The following is a 14,760-nucleotide window of genomic DNA, read 5'->3' as shown; positions in this document are numbered from 1 at the left end:
AAATTTAAGTTTCTTGGATAAGTCAAATCAGTGTTATTCATGTAGTCATGAATTTAGAAAATATATTAGAATTTAAGTGTTTGCTCAAACTACATAGCACTTTTTTTATTGTCAAACTCCAAGTTCTTGTTTTAAATGTACGCAGGTTATGCAGTCACATGGACTGACGCGTCCTGTCATACCTGCAAAAGTAGCGGAACTGTTGGGCCAATGTTTCAGCTCCACATGGTTACACGGGGAGCTTGCAGACAGGAGCAGGGAGGGACGAGAAGCAAAGAGAATGAGGTTGGAGGGAAGAGAAAAAAAAAAAAACAGAGAGAGAGAGAGAGGGAGAGTTTAGGACTCCCCTTCAGGCATCCGAACAAGTCTGGACTGTTCTGCTGCTGCTCGTGTTCAACCTACACCGAGCGAGGCAGCCTCGGGAGTCAGAAACAGTTTCAACTGTCTCCTGCAGGGATGCACCGACAGGAGCTGAGCTAACCTCACAGTGGACGGTCGCTGAAACTTCCTTGTGCTTGTTTTTGAAGCTGTGACACTGGACATCGGTGACTGGGAGTACTGCTGCTGTGTGTCCAGACTCTGCACAGGGAGCTGGGGCTGGATATGCCACAGGTGGAGCGGTGGGAGGCGGCAGGCTGTGGCCCGGTGCACGGAGCAGAGATCCCCAGGTAAGCTGAGCCTGCAGATGAGACATTGGAGCTCTGCGATGAGTTCTGAAGGAGGGGAGCCGTTTTGATTTCTATGAAAGGGTCAAATTAAGATACATTTATGGGAATACTGATGTTGCTGCATGGAACTGAAGTTGTGCACAATGTGCACGCTGCATTTCTGCCACGGGATCAGGACCAGCGTTATGTCTGCACCATCATTTCATCATTGATTTACTCTGCATGTACATACTAGTAAGCAATAACTCGTAAACTATACGTATGGAGCAATTATGTGAATTGTGGCCAATACACCGCTCCTGTAGCCTGTTGCTTTCCCTGCAGCAACAGCCTTGACTTTGAACAAGACCAAGCAAAACATTCATCACCTTATGTTCACCCTCTCTGAAGTGTAATTGTACTCTAATACAATTGGATCAACATGCTTTGCAATATCAGGATCTTGTAGATGATTCCTGAGTGATTAGACTAAAAAAGCAATGCATTGCTAATGAAATAATGTATAACCTAGATAAAATATGCAAATTGTACTGCAACAAAATAGATCAGTGAGATTTTCTATATTAAGATCTTGCAAATGATTACTGTGAGTGATTAGATGAAAATAAACAATATATTTAAGTAAAGAATGTATAACCCACACAAAATCTGTAAATTGAACTATAATAAAATAAATCAGCAAATGCTTTGCAATATCAAGATCTTGCAAATGATTCCTCTGGATGATTAGACCAAAAACAATGCATTTGAAATGAATGAATCTATAACAGACAATCTATAAATTGTACTGCAATGAAATAGATCAGCAAGCTTTTTAATATCAAGATCTTGCGGATGATTCCACTGAATGATTAGACAAAAAAAAAAGAAGAAGCATTTTTTGATGAAATACCCCCTAAAAGTCTGTAATCGTACTCATTTGCCCTCATTTGTCTGTTTGGACAACTGTGGTGTTCACAACTATGTTGACCTCAGCTGAACTCATTTATGAGAGGGCATTACTCCTACAGTCCATGATGCTCCACAGAGGAAGAGAATCTCACTCCTACGCTTCCTCCTCTGCCTTTGTGTCTTGGTTGGTTTTGATTGTCTGGTCCACTTCCGAGGACATGCATGTCTTTGCTGTGGTTTGGCTCATGTTAGAGAAAAAAAATCCCCCCCTATTGACTTGGGATTTTTAATAATTCCAAGAGCCTTCAGCGGGGATGATTAGACTCTTCCCCTCTGCCTCACCTTCACCCTCCCTTATTTTCATTCATGGCATTGTTGCAGCCGTACTCGGCTCAGTTTTTGGCGTGCCAGTCTGGTACTGAATTGCACTGGACTGATCCCAAGTGTGTCATCTAGCCTCCATCTGGAGGACTGTTGCTGGTTACTGTGTGTGTTTGATGTGTTTGTGGGGGAACTTTTTCTGTTGTCCATACTTGAGGTTTAGGATGTGAACATGGGAACATTATTTTCAGATCTTCATCATCTATCATCACACATTTTGTGGAAGAAATTTGCAGCCAGAACTTTTACTTTGAGTGATTACTGAGTCTATTTTTAACTTGTGCTTCAATGGCTCTTAACAGTGTTTATGTTAGATTAAAGCAGCTACAAACTAGGAGATTTGACTTTTAGTCTAAGTTCATACATGTCTTTGAATGCGAAGGATAACACATTGAAGAATGTGTCTTTCTCCTGAATAAGTCCATCTGTCTTTTGTTAAAAGTAATTCAAAGCTTGTGAAACACTAAGGAAGACTAATACCAGCGAATCTTTTGAAACTTGTTCCAACAAGGGGTCAAAGAGGCTTTTCAAAAGCTGCTGTTTTTAGTAAATTTGTTTAGTTTGGAGGAAGAAATCAAATGATAATCTTTCTTGATGGAAGTGAGAAATATCTGTAGTTGAACTGAGGGTAGAGGTCAAAGGGGACAGGATCAGTCTCCCCTGGTTTTGACCCCCACACAGCCTCAGAGGAGGACTGTTCTGTTCTTACTACCAGCTTCTTGTGGCTACCAAGTACTTCAGTCCTGGTGTTGGAGCAAATTTGCAGGAGACTTTGGTAATTCACTGTGGCACCCAGCCCTCCTGACCCCTCCATCCCCCTGTGTCACTCTCTGTCCCTGAACTGATGTTATGTTGAGAGTGCTTGGCTCTTACACAATCCTGCACTCTGTCACATTGCAGTGGCCTGTGGCCCTCTGCCCCCCTGGGAGAATGGCATCTCTGCTAAACCACAGCCCTGTGATCCTGCCTGAGCTGAGCTTTCAGAAAACACAAGCCAGCCTCTGTACAGCTCTGGGATGAGTCCTAATCTCTTTTTCTTCCTGTCCCTCAAAAGTCCTTGTCTTCTTCTGTTGATGCAAGCAGGTTGTTTTTTCCTCACTGAAGACCTTTACACACCAACAGCGATGCAAATAAACACAAAGTCAAGCTTTTGAGCATAAAGCATGACACAATTTTGGGAATAAATTGCTGATGATGACCTGGTGCTCCTTTTACTTAATAAAAAGAAGAAAAAATGACTACCTGGGTACACACGATATAGAGAAAAAGGAGAACATGATGAATTTCACTGCTTAGTAAAGGAGCTGAAACTGTACCTAAGCCACTACACATTGTACTTCAGCACTGCTGCAACAGCTGGCACCGAATTGGAAGAAGCAGAGGAGTAATTTTAGAGAGCTGATTCTCCTGGAGCAGTGGCTAGCTGTAGGTAAGATGAATTGTATGATTTGTAAACAGTTCCAGCTGTCAGCAGTGCAGATTTGGTTCATTCGTACTCTGTCCTCTGCTTCTGTTGAAGCTTGTTATGCACACCGTTATCACACTGAAGCTTGTGTCTGAGATTTTTATCTCTGTATTTCTTTTTACCTTTTATCATAGTGTGATACTGCACAGATCTGTGTGGGATTGTACTACTTAAAGCATCCAACACCGTAGCAAAGACTGGGCTAGGAGAAGTGGTTGTTTCCAATCTATTTCCCTTTTATCATATAAAACAGAAAGAAGTGATCTACCATGTTTGCTGTTTAAGGTGACATTGTTAAAAACATGCAGTTGATAGGTCGGATGTGTACCTGTTGGAAAAAGATTTAAAAAAAAAAACGCAATATTGGATTCTGGATGCAAATTAAAAAATATTACTAACCTGCAAATTAATTACACGAAAGAAACAAGCATTTCTGTGGTGCAAAGGCCTTGAGACTGGGTTGCACCAAGAAAATAATAATGTTTTAATTCAAGAGTTTAATCAAAGCAAATTACTCTGCTTGCTAGCTTCTGGCCAGAGACCACAAAAGGCCAATTTTCTGCATGACCAGTCCTGACCATTGCCTGGCCGGACAGCATCACATATCTGATTCTGTGCCAGTCGTATTCACACACATAATTTGCACGATGGTCACGCCATGCGCGCAGCAGACACTGACCATAATGTCACACCCACAACAGCACTTATCACAGCAGCACACACTCAGCACACACTCAGACACATGCTTGCATGAACCTAATGTTAGCAATAGATTCTATGAACAGGGTAAAGAGAAGACAGACTGTCTACAATGAGACAGAGCAGCTGACGGTGTCATCAAACAGTGGTAAACTCTCTAGCCCTTCATGCTAATGTTAGCCAGCAGCAGATTGCTGTTCACAGACTGACAGTTAAAATCTCACCTCCTGTTCTGACTGAAGAAAAAACAACCTGTGTTGATGCATCTCCTCAAACATTTTCTCATCCAGACTCGTTTAACTTCTGCCTCTGTTGTATGTTCCACACGAGATCATGTGAAATCGCGTCTCATGAGATCCCACAAGATTCTGCGGAATCTTGCAAGATCGTGTCCCCGGGAACAGAGAGACATACATAATATCAATATATTAATGTAATAATATAACAAGGCCTGGCTGTAATGTGGCACACTTTTGGATAACATGTAAGTTATTTAATAATTTGTGTTACCATGAACATCCAATTTAAGACTGACTTAAAGTTGGAATCAGCCAAAATCATAATCGGCAGGTCAGATCCATAAAAAAATCATAATTGGCCAAAAAGATTTTAATCAGTCTCTAAACAAAACATTGTGTTTTCTGTATCTGGCTAAAAAAGTCAGTTAGCTTAGTTAGCCTACTCTTGATGACTTGGCAGAGAAGCTCTCAGTTCTCCTTGGAGAGAAACCTTTCGGTTGAATAATGAGTGATATAGCCAAATAATAGGAGATTAAAAACAGACAACAGCACAACAAGGAAAAAAGAGACCGCCTGGCAGCAACTGGAGTAAAAGAAAGACGATCATTAATCTCACCTGGGTTGAGTTCCTTAGCTTTCTTCGAGGAACTTGATAATTCTGCCCAATCTATCTCAAAAAGGCAGCTGTTTTAAAAGTTAAATCTCATCAAGGGTAAGTTTAAAGTTAATACTGGATCACATTTCAAATCAGAGTTTAAAGTTTAATCTCAGTTTAGAGTGAAAACTAAACTGAGGTTTAAAGGGAGGGTTAAGTTTAAACTTTCTGAATTCTAAGATGCAACATCATTTAAATTAAGCCATGATTTAATAAGATTTAAAAATTAATCCTTGTTGGTGCAATTTAATAGCTTCAATCTTTGCCTGATTCCTGTTGAGGGTGGCTCTTAGCAGCACTTTGCTTCTGTGTCATTGACCTTTTAACCCAGGTGTTTGGTTTAATTCCCAGGTGGCCCATAGAGGGTGTGGCCATGCCCATAAGCCAGTGACTTCATCCTTTTAAAATCCCAGGTGTTGGGGCCACCCGAGGAATGTACTTGATAAAGACTTGATGGGTGTCTTCATGTATGCTGTAATAAAGTTGCTGTAATAAAGCAGTTTATTAGAGGAAGTGGTGTGCTCCCGCTTTTGGCAGGTAATCTACCCAGTGAGTTATTTCAATAATTATTGGAAAATATATGTACCATAAGAATAACACAGATTAGGAGAGAGAATGAAAATAGAAAAGTCTGTGGGTGTGGAGTAGGAGTGGCAGGAAGGAGGAAAGAAGGAGAAACCTTGCTTTTTTGATGCATTCAGCATTTACCGCCACTTCTTTTAGTTGTCAGCTGGCATTTTTAATGGCCCTTAAATCACTAATGCCTTTCAATTATGATCTGTAAAGTTAGCCAAGATGTAGTTGCTCAGAATAGGCTGTGGGTATAAAGTGTGGTCTCAACACCTGGTTTACATAATAAAACCAGAAGTAAACATTGTTTTATTAGATTTCATACAGGAAGAAGAGGAATAACATGAAAGGTGATCGAGCTGATGTGGCACGTCAGGAGCTAATTGTACATAATTTCATTTTATAGTGTAGAAGTCTTAAAATAAGTTCTTTGAATGTTGAAAAGGGAAAGGGGCTTTACATTTGGAACATATTAAACTTTATGTGTGTGCTGCCTGTTTGGGACAAAAACTCTGAAACTGTTGGGTTTGTGGGATCTGCATCTTACAGAGGGAACAAACAGTTATGGGTAATTATGAGCTCCTGGCTTCAGGCAGTGTCTGAAAGTTTTCATTCTTGAACGAATTAAAAGAGGAGAAGGGCAATGGATTCCGGTGTCTATTTTCAGTTGTGCAAGTCTTGCGGGAATTGCTGCACTGTGTGCACTACGTACTCAGTAAACAATGGATGAAAGTATACATGTATTATTATAGAAAGACACAAGTCCTACTAAAACTTTAAGTACCACAATACTTAAAAGACAAGTTTGACATTTTAGAATATAAGCTCATTTGCTTAACTATTGAGAATTAGATTAGAACAGGGGTTTGCAATATCACAGTAAGGCTGCCTCCAACTAAAGATTTTACAAGTTGACTAGTAGTCATTAGTTAAACCCAATTGTCAAAGTCATTGCACGTTTATGATATTAATTTAATTATTTAAATATATAGATTTTGGGGTATGAAGCGAGCTGCCTGAATGTGCCTGAACCTCGTGCAAGGAGACCGAACATTTTGTTGACAGCACAGTATATCCTCACACAAGTCCTGTGTTCAAAACACGGGAATAGATAATAACCATCCTCACAAAATCAATACTCAGGGACCTGTTAACACAATGGATGATGTACTTGGAAATTAACTCGCTACAAACTTGCTGCTCGATGGCTTCATGCCTCTCTTGTCCTCAGTTGAACCTGCTGTCTTCACTATCAGAGTCTTGGTCTGAGTTACTGTGCTTCCCCTCGGTAATGGTACTGTATTCTCAATCCTCAAATCGGCCTCCGTTGGCCTCGGAGACTGTGTCCCAGTCTAATAGAACTAACTGGCTAATGGCAGCTACAACACAGTTGCACCAGTGGCTGCAGTGTTTCAAGAGAAAAGGTCCATGTCCAACAATGTCCTGGGCCTAACAGTGAGGCGCAGCTTCCAATCTGGAGTTTGAGAATTTGAGGCCTTTTTTTTCCTGTGACTAATGAATAAATGAAAACTGGGTAAAGTTTAGTTGACTATTTGGGGTCAGTCGTATACCGCAGTATGCAGTATTAACACCATTCTTTTGATAAATGGAATAATTTGGTGCATTTCACTTACTACTCTCATTATTTAATTAATGTTCATACAATTTCCCTTGACTTACCCTCAATATTACATTAGTTCAAGTGTAAAACAAGTAGGGCCTATCCTCATGAAAAAAGAAAAAGCATGGTGGTTGTTGCGATTGGCTTGTCAATAGCACAGTATTTCAAAACTGTGGTTATTGCAACAGCCCTAGTTCTCAGCTTGACACCCAAAAGAAAAATGTGGGTTTCTGTCCGGAACCCACACTTTCCGTGTTGGGGACAAGGCTGTGAGTCGGGGAAGGAATGTTAGAATTGCAGTCACAACTAGTAAGATACTGTCAGCAGCCCCACACACAGCACCTGAGCTGAACAGACCAGTGTAATAATAATAATATTCCTCTGTTTTAAGTTAATTTATGTATCACAGCATTGTCATACATTTCACTCAGTGAAAAGAGGCCTGACATCCTAAGTTTGGGATTCTATATAGAATGATACCACTCTTGTATCTGTAGGTAAATATATAGCAACAAGAACAACAAACACTAGAGACAGGAAGCAACTACTAGCTTGGCTTGTCTAAACGTAAGAAAATCTGCTTACCAGAATCACTAGTTAACACGTCATATCTTGTTTGTTTAATCCATATAAAAACCAAAGTGTAAATATGACACGTTGTGATTTGATGAGAAGTTATGTGCCAAACTATTTCTTGGCTAGGAGCAGTGACACTGTGGTTTTTGTTCTGATTGAACAAATGAGTTATAATTCTTTAATTCTTTAAATAATGAGCTTTAGAGCTGCTGCTAGGCGGATTATGTTAATGTCCAACTTGTCCAAGAACCTGTCCAAATCTGAACTGTTTCCCCCCTGTCTTCAGTCTTTATGCTAAGATAAGCTAACAGACTGCTGGCTGTAGCCTTATGTTCATCAGGCAGATATAAGAGTAGTATCAATCTTTGCATTTAACTTTTACTAAGAATTTGAATAAATGTATTCCCAAAATAGCAAACTATTCTTTTGAATGACCACAGGTTCTGTTTAGGAGTGTTGAGTTTGCAGTATCTATTGTAATGGCCAGAATAACTGTACTAACTTTGGTCCACAATGAACAACAACAAAGTGGCTGCCCTTCAATTGGGTGTCCCTTAATGTAGTTTTCTGTTTGCTGTGAATATTATCGAGTCTGTCAGCTTGTATTAACTACATATGTCTTTCATGTGGTTTAATTCTCACGGCAGCACTGACAGTCTGGTCTAGTCTGGTTTGGGTCAGTGTTCCAGCTTAAATGCCATGCAATGAAAGCGACCAAATTCCAGATGATGCTGATGTTCTTTGCATTCTTGTACAGACTCAGAAAATCACTCCTGTCTGCTCTTGTCCCGCTGTTCTCCTTTATACATCTGATTTCATCAACTTAAGTGGTTTCTCATGGTTTTGTCCCTGACAATATTTACTCTAGCTACTACCGCTCCCCAGAGTAGATCAGAGGTTTTGTTTGTTGGCTCAACATCTGTCAGCTATTTGCAGTAGCCGCTGTGACGTGCATCACCTTTGAACCTGATGTGTAAAGGTGACACAGGCCAAAAAAATCTACACTGAGAGCCAAGAGGTTCCAAAGAACAGGAACAGCAAGGATCTGATGCTTTTTTTTTTTTTTTTCAAAATGGCACATTTTGTTCATGAGGGTTTCACTCTGCATTCCAGACACACAGTAACCAAAGACAGACGCAAATCTGAGAGATGGGCTTGATTACAGGAGTGAAGTTTGGGGGGTGTCATGGGGCAACGCTGTGGCGAATGGTATGATCCTCTTCACTCTTAAAAAGAGTCATATCTGACCAAAGGACCTTTGTTTATCTGCTCTAATGAGAACAAAGACGACAGAGAGAAAGAGAAAACACACAGGCAGCATTTTACATGTCTTGGTGTATGATGTAGAGCTTGTAACAATAGGATGATGCTTGTGGTCATAAAAAATAATACATTTATGCACATTGAAACCTTAATTTCAAGGCATCGAACTTTTTGTAAATTATCAACAACAACACAGTCTTGGAATGTTATGAAGTATTTTTCTAACCGGTTGGTGTTTGAGACTAAGGCTGTCCCTGCCTGAAGATTTTCATAGTCGACTAGTAGTCGTCAGTTCAGGCCTTTTGTTGATTAGAACGATATCTATTTTTTCATACATTCATGCCTTTCTGAAATTTAATGGGGTCCACAGTATTATGGTGGTCATTTGTGTAAAACTTGTGTAAATCATCAAAGCAGCACAGCATCTCTGTTTAATGAAAAGAGGATCGTCAGTATTTATGATGATATTGAAAATCATACCGCTGGTGGCTGGGTGGCTCAGTTGTTGTCACCAATGTGCCAAGGCTGTGGGTCCCCTGCAGCAACCGTGGGCTCGACTCTCACCTGTGGCCCTTTGCTCTGTCACCCCCCTGCTCTCCCTCCCTCCTTCCTTTCCTCACTTCACCTGTCCTATCAATTAAAGGCATAAAATCCTCCCAAAAGTATATTTTAAATTCTAACAAAAAAAGGTGGTAATGTTTCTGAATGTGTCTAAACAACCAGCAAAGAGTCGGAACAGTTGTTCAAGACATGAGAGTAAATAACTTACATCTTAACAAAAACAAATACTCATGCGCTAATTAACACACTGGATGATGTATACTTAGAAATTAACTTAGTAATTAACAATACATTGCCTCAGTGCTGTACTCCCTGTCATCAAAGTGGCCTCCATTGATCTTGAAGGGCTTCCCACTCAATAGTTTAGTCGAGCATGAGTGCAAACGTTTTCATCTCAAATACCATTTTTTCAGATTATATGCGAGACCCATGTGGCAAGTTAAGTCATTAATACTCTATAGTATAGTGCAAATGTCATCTCAGTAATGGATAACACAACTTGCATCCGGCTGCTTTTGGCAACAGTTTAATGCAGGTTAGGACCGGAATTATTAATTTATCTTCAACAAACATTCGTCTGCTCTAGTTTACAGCTCATAGTATCTCATCATTTCAGTTTTGTCAGATCACAATGGAGGTAATTGAAGCAGAGCGCCTATTTTTCTCACCCTGTAACTACTTTCAGTCATTTTCAGGCTTTGCAACAGTAATGACATGCAGCAATATCACAGAGAAAGGCTTCCACCTGTGGTTTGACTCTTGGACTACAATTATTGAGAGCTAATGTTAGACATTTCATTATTTTAAAGTTAACAAGCTTATACTTAAGTCTTACGGATAAAGACTTAAGTATAAGCTTTAGGGTTTAAGTATAAGCCACAAGGAAGCATTATTTTGATTGATTCATTTGATTATAATTCGACTTAATTCCAGTGAAAACAGGATGTTCTGATGGAACATGTGTGGGCAGACATCTTCAAAACTAAAGTAAGTTCAGAAATGCTTTGTGCATAAACATTGAGTTAGTGCTTAATTCAGGGTAAGGAAGCTTACAGGGTAAACACAATAAGCTTTACAAGTAATGTATGGTCAAATATAAACATACTGCTCATGACACTGCCCAGTGTGTTTCAAATATACTTTCATTAGTGTCTGGAGGCGCAGAAAAGTAAGGAATGAGGTCAGAAATAGCAAAAAGGGAGACCAGATGTCATATTGTGAATTTTTGGCATGTCTGCTGAGTTGTACTGTCTTCAGTTATTATTTAACAACAGTACTCTATGGATAATGTAATTCTATCTTTCCAGTTGAGAAATATAATCCTGATCACATCATGACCATTAAAATCGAGCATTTAAGCTGAAGCAAGGAAAGGTCACCCAGAAGTAAGATGTGGGATGCTGAGGATATTTGATATCCTGCTCATTACTCATAAATATAATTATTCTAAACACAAGTATGGTGTAGAGAGCCAGGGAGCATGAAAGCATATACTTATATTCATCTGGGTTTGACAGAGTGGACTCATGTTTATTCTGTAAATACCTTATTATAGCCATATATTAGATTATTGTGTAATTTGTATATTATTACCTAAGTTCTAAGGTTGCAGGTCAGGGAGAGTGAGCTTTCTCTTATACATATACATATATTTGAAAACAGATTTTGGATACGTGCACATGTTCTGTAAGTCTGCCATCTTATGTTAGTACTGACAGACTTTTCATATTTAATGTGTCATTTTCCCTGACTTTAGTGTGACTTCACATCATAGATTTCTAATTTGTAAACACTGAACGTAACTGAAGTAAGCTGTACACTGTTTTCAGTGTTATTGGCGCACATATGACAGCGTAGTAGCAGGTTATAAATTAACTTGCAATATATTGGTGGCCATTTGGAAGGAAAAGGACTTACCAGCACCAACAGCACCTTGAAACAGCAATATATTAAAGTGAGTAACAGGTTGAAGTAGTGGGTTGTGCCATGCAGCGGCCACCAAAGGACAGTCCAGGATTTTGAGCAGTTGTCCCAAATCCTGTCCTGTTTCTCCTGAAGATCAACTGTTAGCCTATAATAATAATAACAAGTTAAAATGAGAACTGTCTGTACGCTGTATCAAATTACTTATGCAGACAATAATTATTACTTTTAGTTATTAAAATGTCCTGTTCCTTTTTTAAAAATATGTACAAGTATTACGTGTATTCACATGTCTCCCGCAGCTTAAGTTCGCTCTGCTGAGAAAGAAATTTGAAATGATTGTAACACACCTGTCATCTGTGCGTAATGATTCATACGTCCTGTAAACAGCCAGGACAGTGTGCTCAGAGTTAGAGCCTGATTTTACTCCAGTGTTATTCTAAACATTTTAATTTTTCTGACATTACACACTGACCCCCAATTCTCTTGTCTTGAATTTCACCTGTCCTCACCTGGTCACCTGAGCACCAGTACAGACAGCAGTGACAGCAGCAATAGATGTGTAGATGTAGATGGATGTAGAGCACTCTTATGTGAATGTGTATTTAAGTGGTCATACTATAATATGTAATATTTCCATATTGAAAAATGCTGCATGTACTATACAGTATATTTTGTTGAGTTCTATAGTTATATTAAATCAAATGTTTCCAACAATTAAATACTTTGCCATATGATGGAATCACTAGAAGGGTTTTCCTTCAACGTGGATAAAGGAAAAGCCTGGCTTATTTTGATAAGTCTGGTTAATGTGAGTATGCGATGGTAACTGACACCACTGAACTAGCCTGCTCTGTGGCAGACTGACTGTCTCAGTTTAGCTGCGTGTCAGAGAATTCCTGACAGGCAGAAACAGAATCTCAGAAGACGGCTTTTTATGCTCCCATCACTTATGTCTGTGTAGAAACACATGTTCAGAGTTTTTTCTATGTGGCCGCACATGGATTTATGTGTTTACTTAAGTCCCAAAGAACGTATTAAGAAAAAAAGTTAAGAAAATCATGTCTTACAACTTTAACTGTCTTCAAAGGCCAACAGATTATTTGACATAGAGTGAACCTTTTTATTTAAAAGATTAACCTTTATAATAAGTGCACCAAAGTTATAAAGGAGTGATTTAGTCATTCACTCTTTTGTTCAAGCTGTGAAGTTCAAACTTTATGCTGTGTTTTAATTTATACTTTCTCAGTTTTTTTATTTCTTCATCATAGATTTTTCTACTCCATGTCCAGTTTCTGACTTTCAATACCAAGTAGAACATAATGGTTTTAAGAGTCTTTGATTATATAGTTGGTAATATCAGTATGAACAGTTACTGACTTATGTCCTAGAGCAAAGTTAGAAATTTATTAACGAATACAAATAAAACAATTAGTAGGCCTGTATGTTTTTTCTAAAGTGATTTTTGTGGCTTTCTGCATTTTTCACTATATAGCTGAAGACAAGAAAAGGAAGAAAGAGAGAGGACAACATGCAGGTTGGCCTCGGGATAGAATTAAACCCGTACTGTGGTTGAGGCAGAGAGTCTACCAAGTGATTGGTGCAGGGCAGTGTGCCTTAGGATTATATAAATATTTTTAGATTTCCTTTGTCTGAGTGAATGTGTTTCAAATAAAGTCGAGTGCCAAGATATCTCCTTCACGTTGTTAATTGTGGTGGTATTGGCCTTTTTTCATTCAGTGTTGGGTTTGTTCTACAACTGAGAAGAAAACTGCTCTTGTTTTTTTTGTGACATCTTATCCTCTTTTCAATAATCAGCTGTTTTGGGCTGCTTATGTTCTTTGTGCACACTAGCAATGAAAGCTTGTTTTAGCCTGGCTTGACTTAGCGTTGACTAGGATAAGGATATCATTTAATCTAACAAAGATTAGAATCAGGCCTTTCATAGCTTAGTTAACTTTAGCCTCTACAGTTTGTCTGGAGAAATTAGCAAATACCAACTGTAACTTAACCGAGTGTCAGGATCCCACAGTTTTCCCACTCATCCTGCTGATGCCTCACATCTGTATGCACTTTTGTCTTCTTAAATGCTCAGTTTTTCAAGTTTAAAAGCTTATAAAAACTTACTTGTGTGCTTTTTACCCTGTTAGTTGTGCATCCTACCACAAAGCAGATTTTAAGCATTTTTCTGTTGTTTGCTTGCAGCCCATCATGCAATACAAACTCCACGGAGAGTAGGGATGTTCCTGGCGACTAATTTATCTGTCAGTTAAACTCAAATTTTAATTTACACTAGTTGCCTTGTCTAACAGTAAGAAAACACTCAAAATCAGTTAAAATTGACCACAATTTGTTAATTGTGTTCTCTTATGGTGTTGGCAGGGTTTAAACATTTGCTATCTTTATTTGAATGTTGAAAAGTGAGCATTATACAATACAAAGAAATGCATTTTTTGTTGTTGTTATTATTATTATTATTATTATTATTATTATTATTATTATTATTATTATTATTAATGGTATTTTTAAATAGGTGCACAATATGACCAGGGATGTGCTCTGATCATGCAAACAGAAGTTGTCCCTCAGCAGATTGTTATAATAAAGGAGGCTTCAGCCGGTAGTCAAACAGACGTTCAGAAGATGAACATGTTCAAAGGGATGATGCTGGCAGGCAGGATATCAAAGATACGAGGTGGTTCAGAACAGGTACAGGCAGGAACAATGGCTACAGCTCTAAAGCAGCGTACTGTAGACAACCTGACAAATAACAGGGCTGATCTACCCTCAGCATACACAGAGGAAGAAATGACTAATGGGATACAGCTGAACAGGAAAGTGACAAGATCAGGCAACTAGTAGGAATAGGAGGTTCAGTGGAGACATATATTAGGAAGGTAAGTAGCTGAGAGACAGAACCATTTCACCTAACAAGAGATGGTTATAACTCAGAGACGGGGGACAGCTATGACCTGGGGACACAAGAGAAGGAAGAGGAAGGAACAGGAGAAGTTATAACAAAAACATGGCCCTTTACAGTCTGCAAGCATGATACTGAAAGTGATCTTTTTTAATACCAGTTGATCCTTTAACAAGCAGTTCTGTTTTTTAAAATTAAATTATTATTATTTTCCTTCTAATAGAGATCTTAGATGACTCATAATTTCCAACAGTACAGGCAGCATTTTGGGGAAATGTGTCTAAAATTGTGCACAAAACATACAAATAACTCAATTTTGATGGGATGG

The 14,760-nt window shown here is 38.9% G+C and overlaps 1 protein-coding gene across 1 annotated transcript in view; it reads left to right on the top strand.

The window, feature by feature from the left end:
• The first annotated feature begins 372 nt into the window (after positions 1–372).
• col7a1 (collagen, type VII, alpha 1) overlaps positions 373–14,760 on the top strand; it is a 90,938-nt gene continuing 76,550 nt past the window's right edge. Inside the window, exon 1 of the mRNA XM_084743036.1 lies at positions 373–668. The gene's annotated coding sequence lies outside the window, so the exon portion shown is untranslated. The remainder of the gene's footprint in view (positions 669–14,760) is intronic.

Source organism: Lutjanus erythropterus, chromosome 2 (assembly GCF_056507025.1).
Source record: "Lutjanus erythropterus isolate fLutEry1 chromosome 2, fLutEry1.hap2, whole genome shotgun sequence".
Taxonomy (NCBI): domain Eukaryota; kingdom Metazoa; phylum Chordata; class Actinopteri; order Lutjaniformes; family Lutjanidae; genus Lutjanus; species Lutjanus erythropterus.
This window is presented reverse-complemented; position numbering and strand designations above follow the sequence as displayed.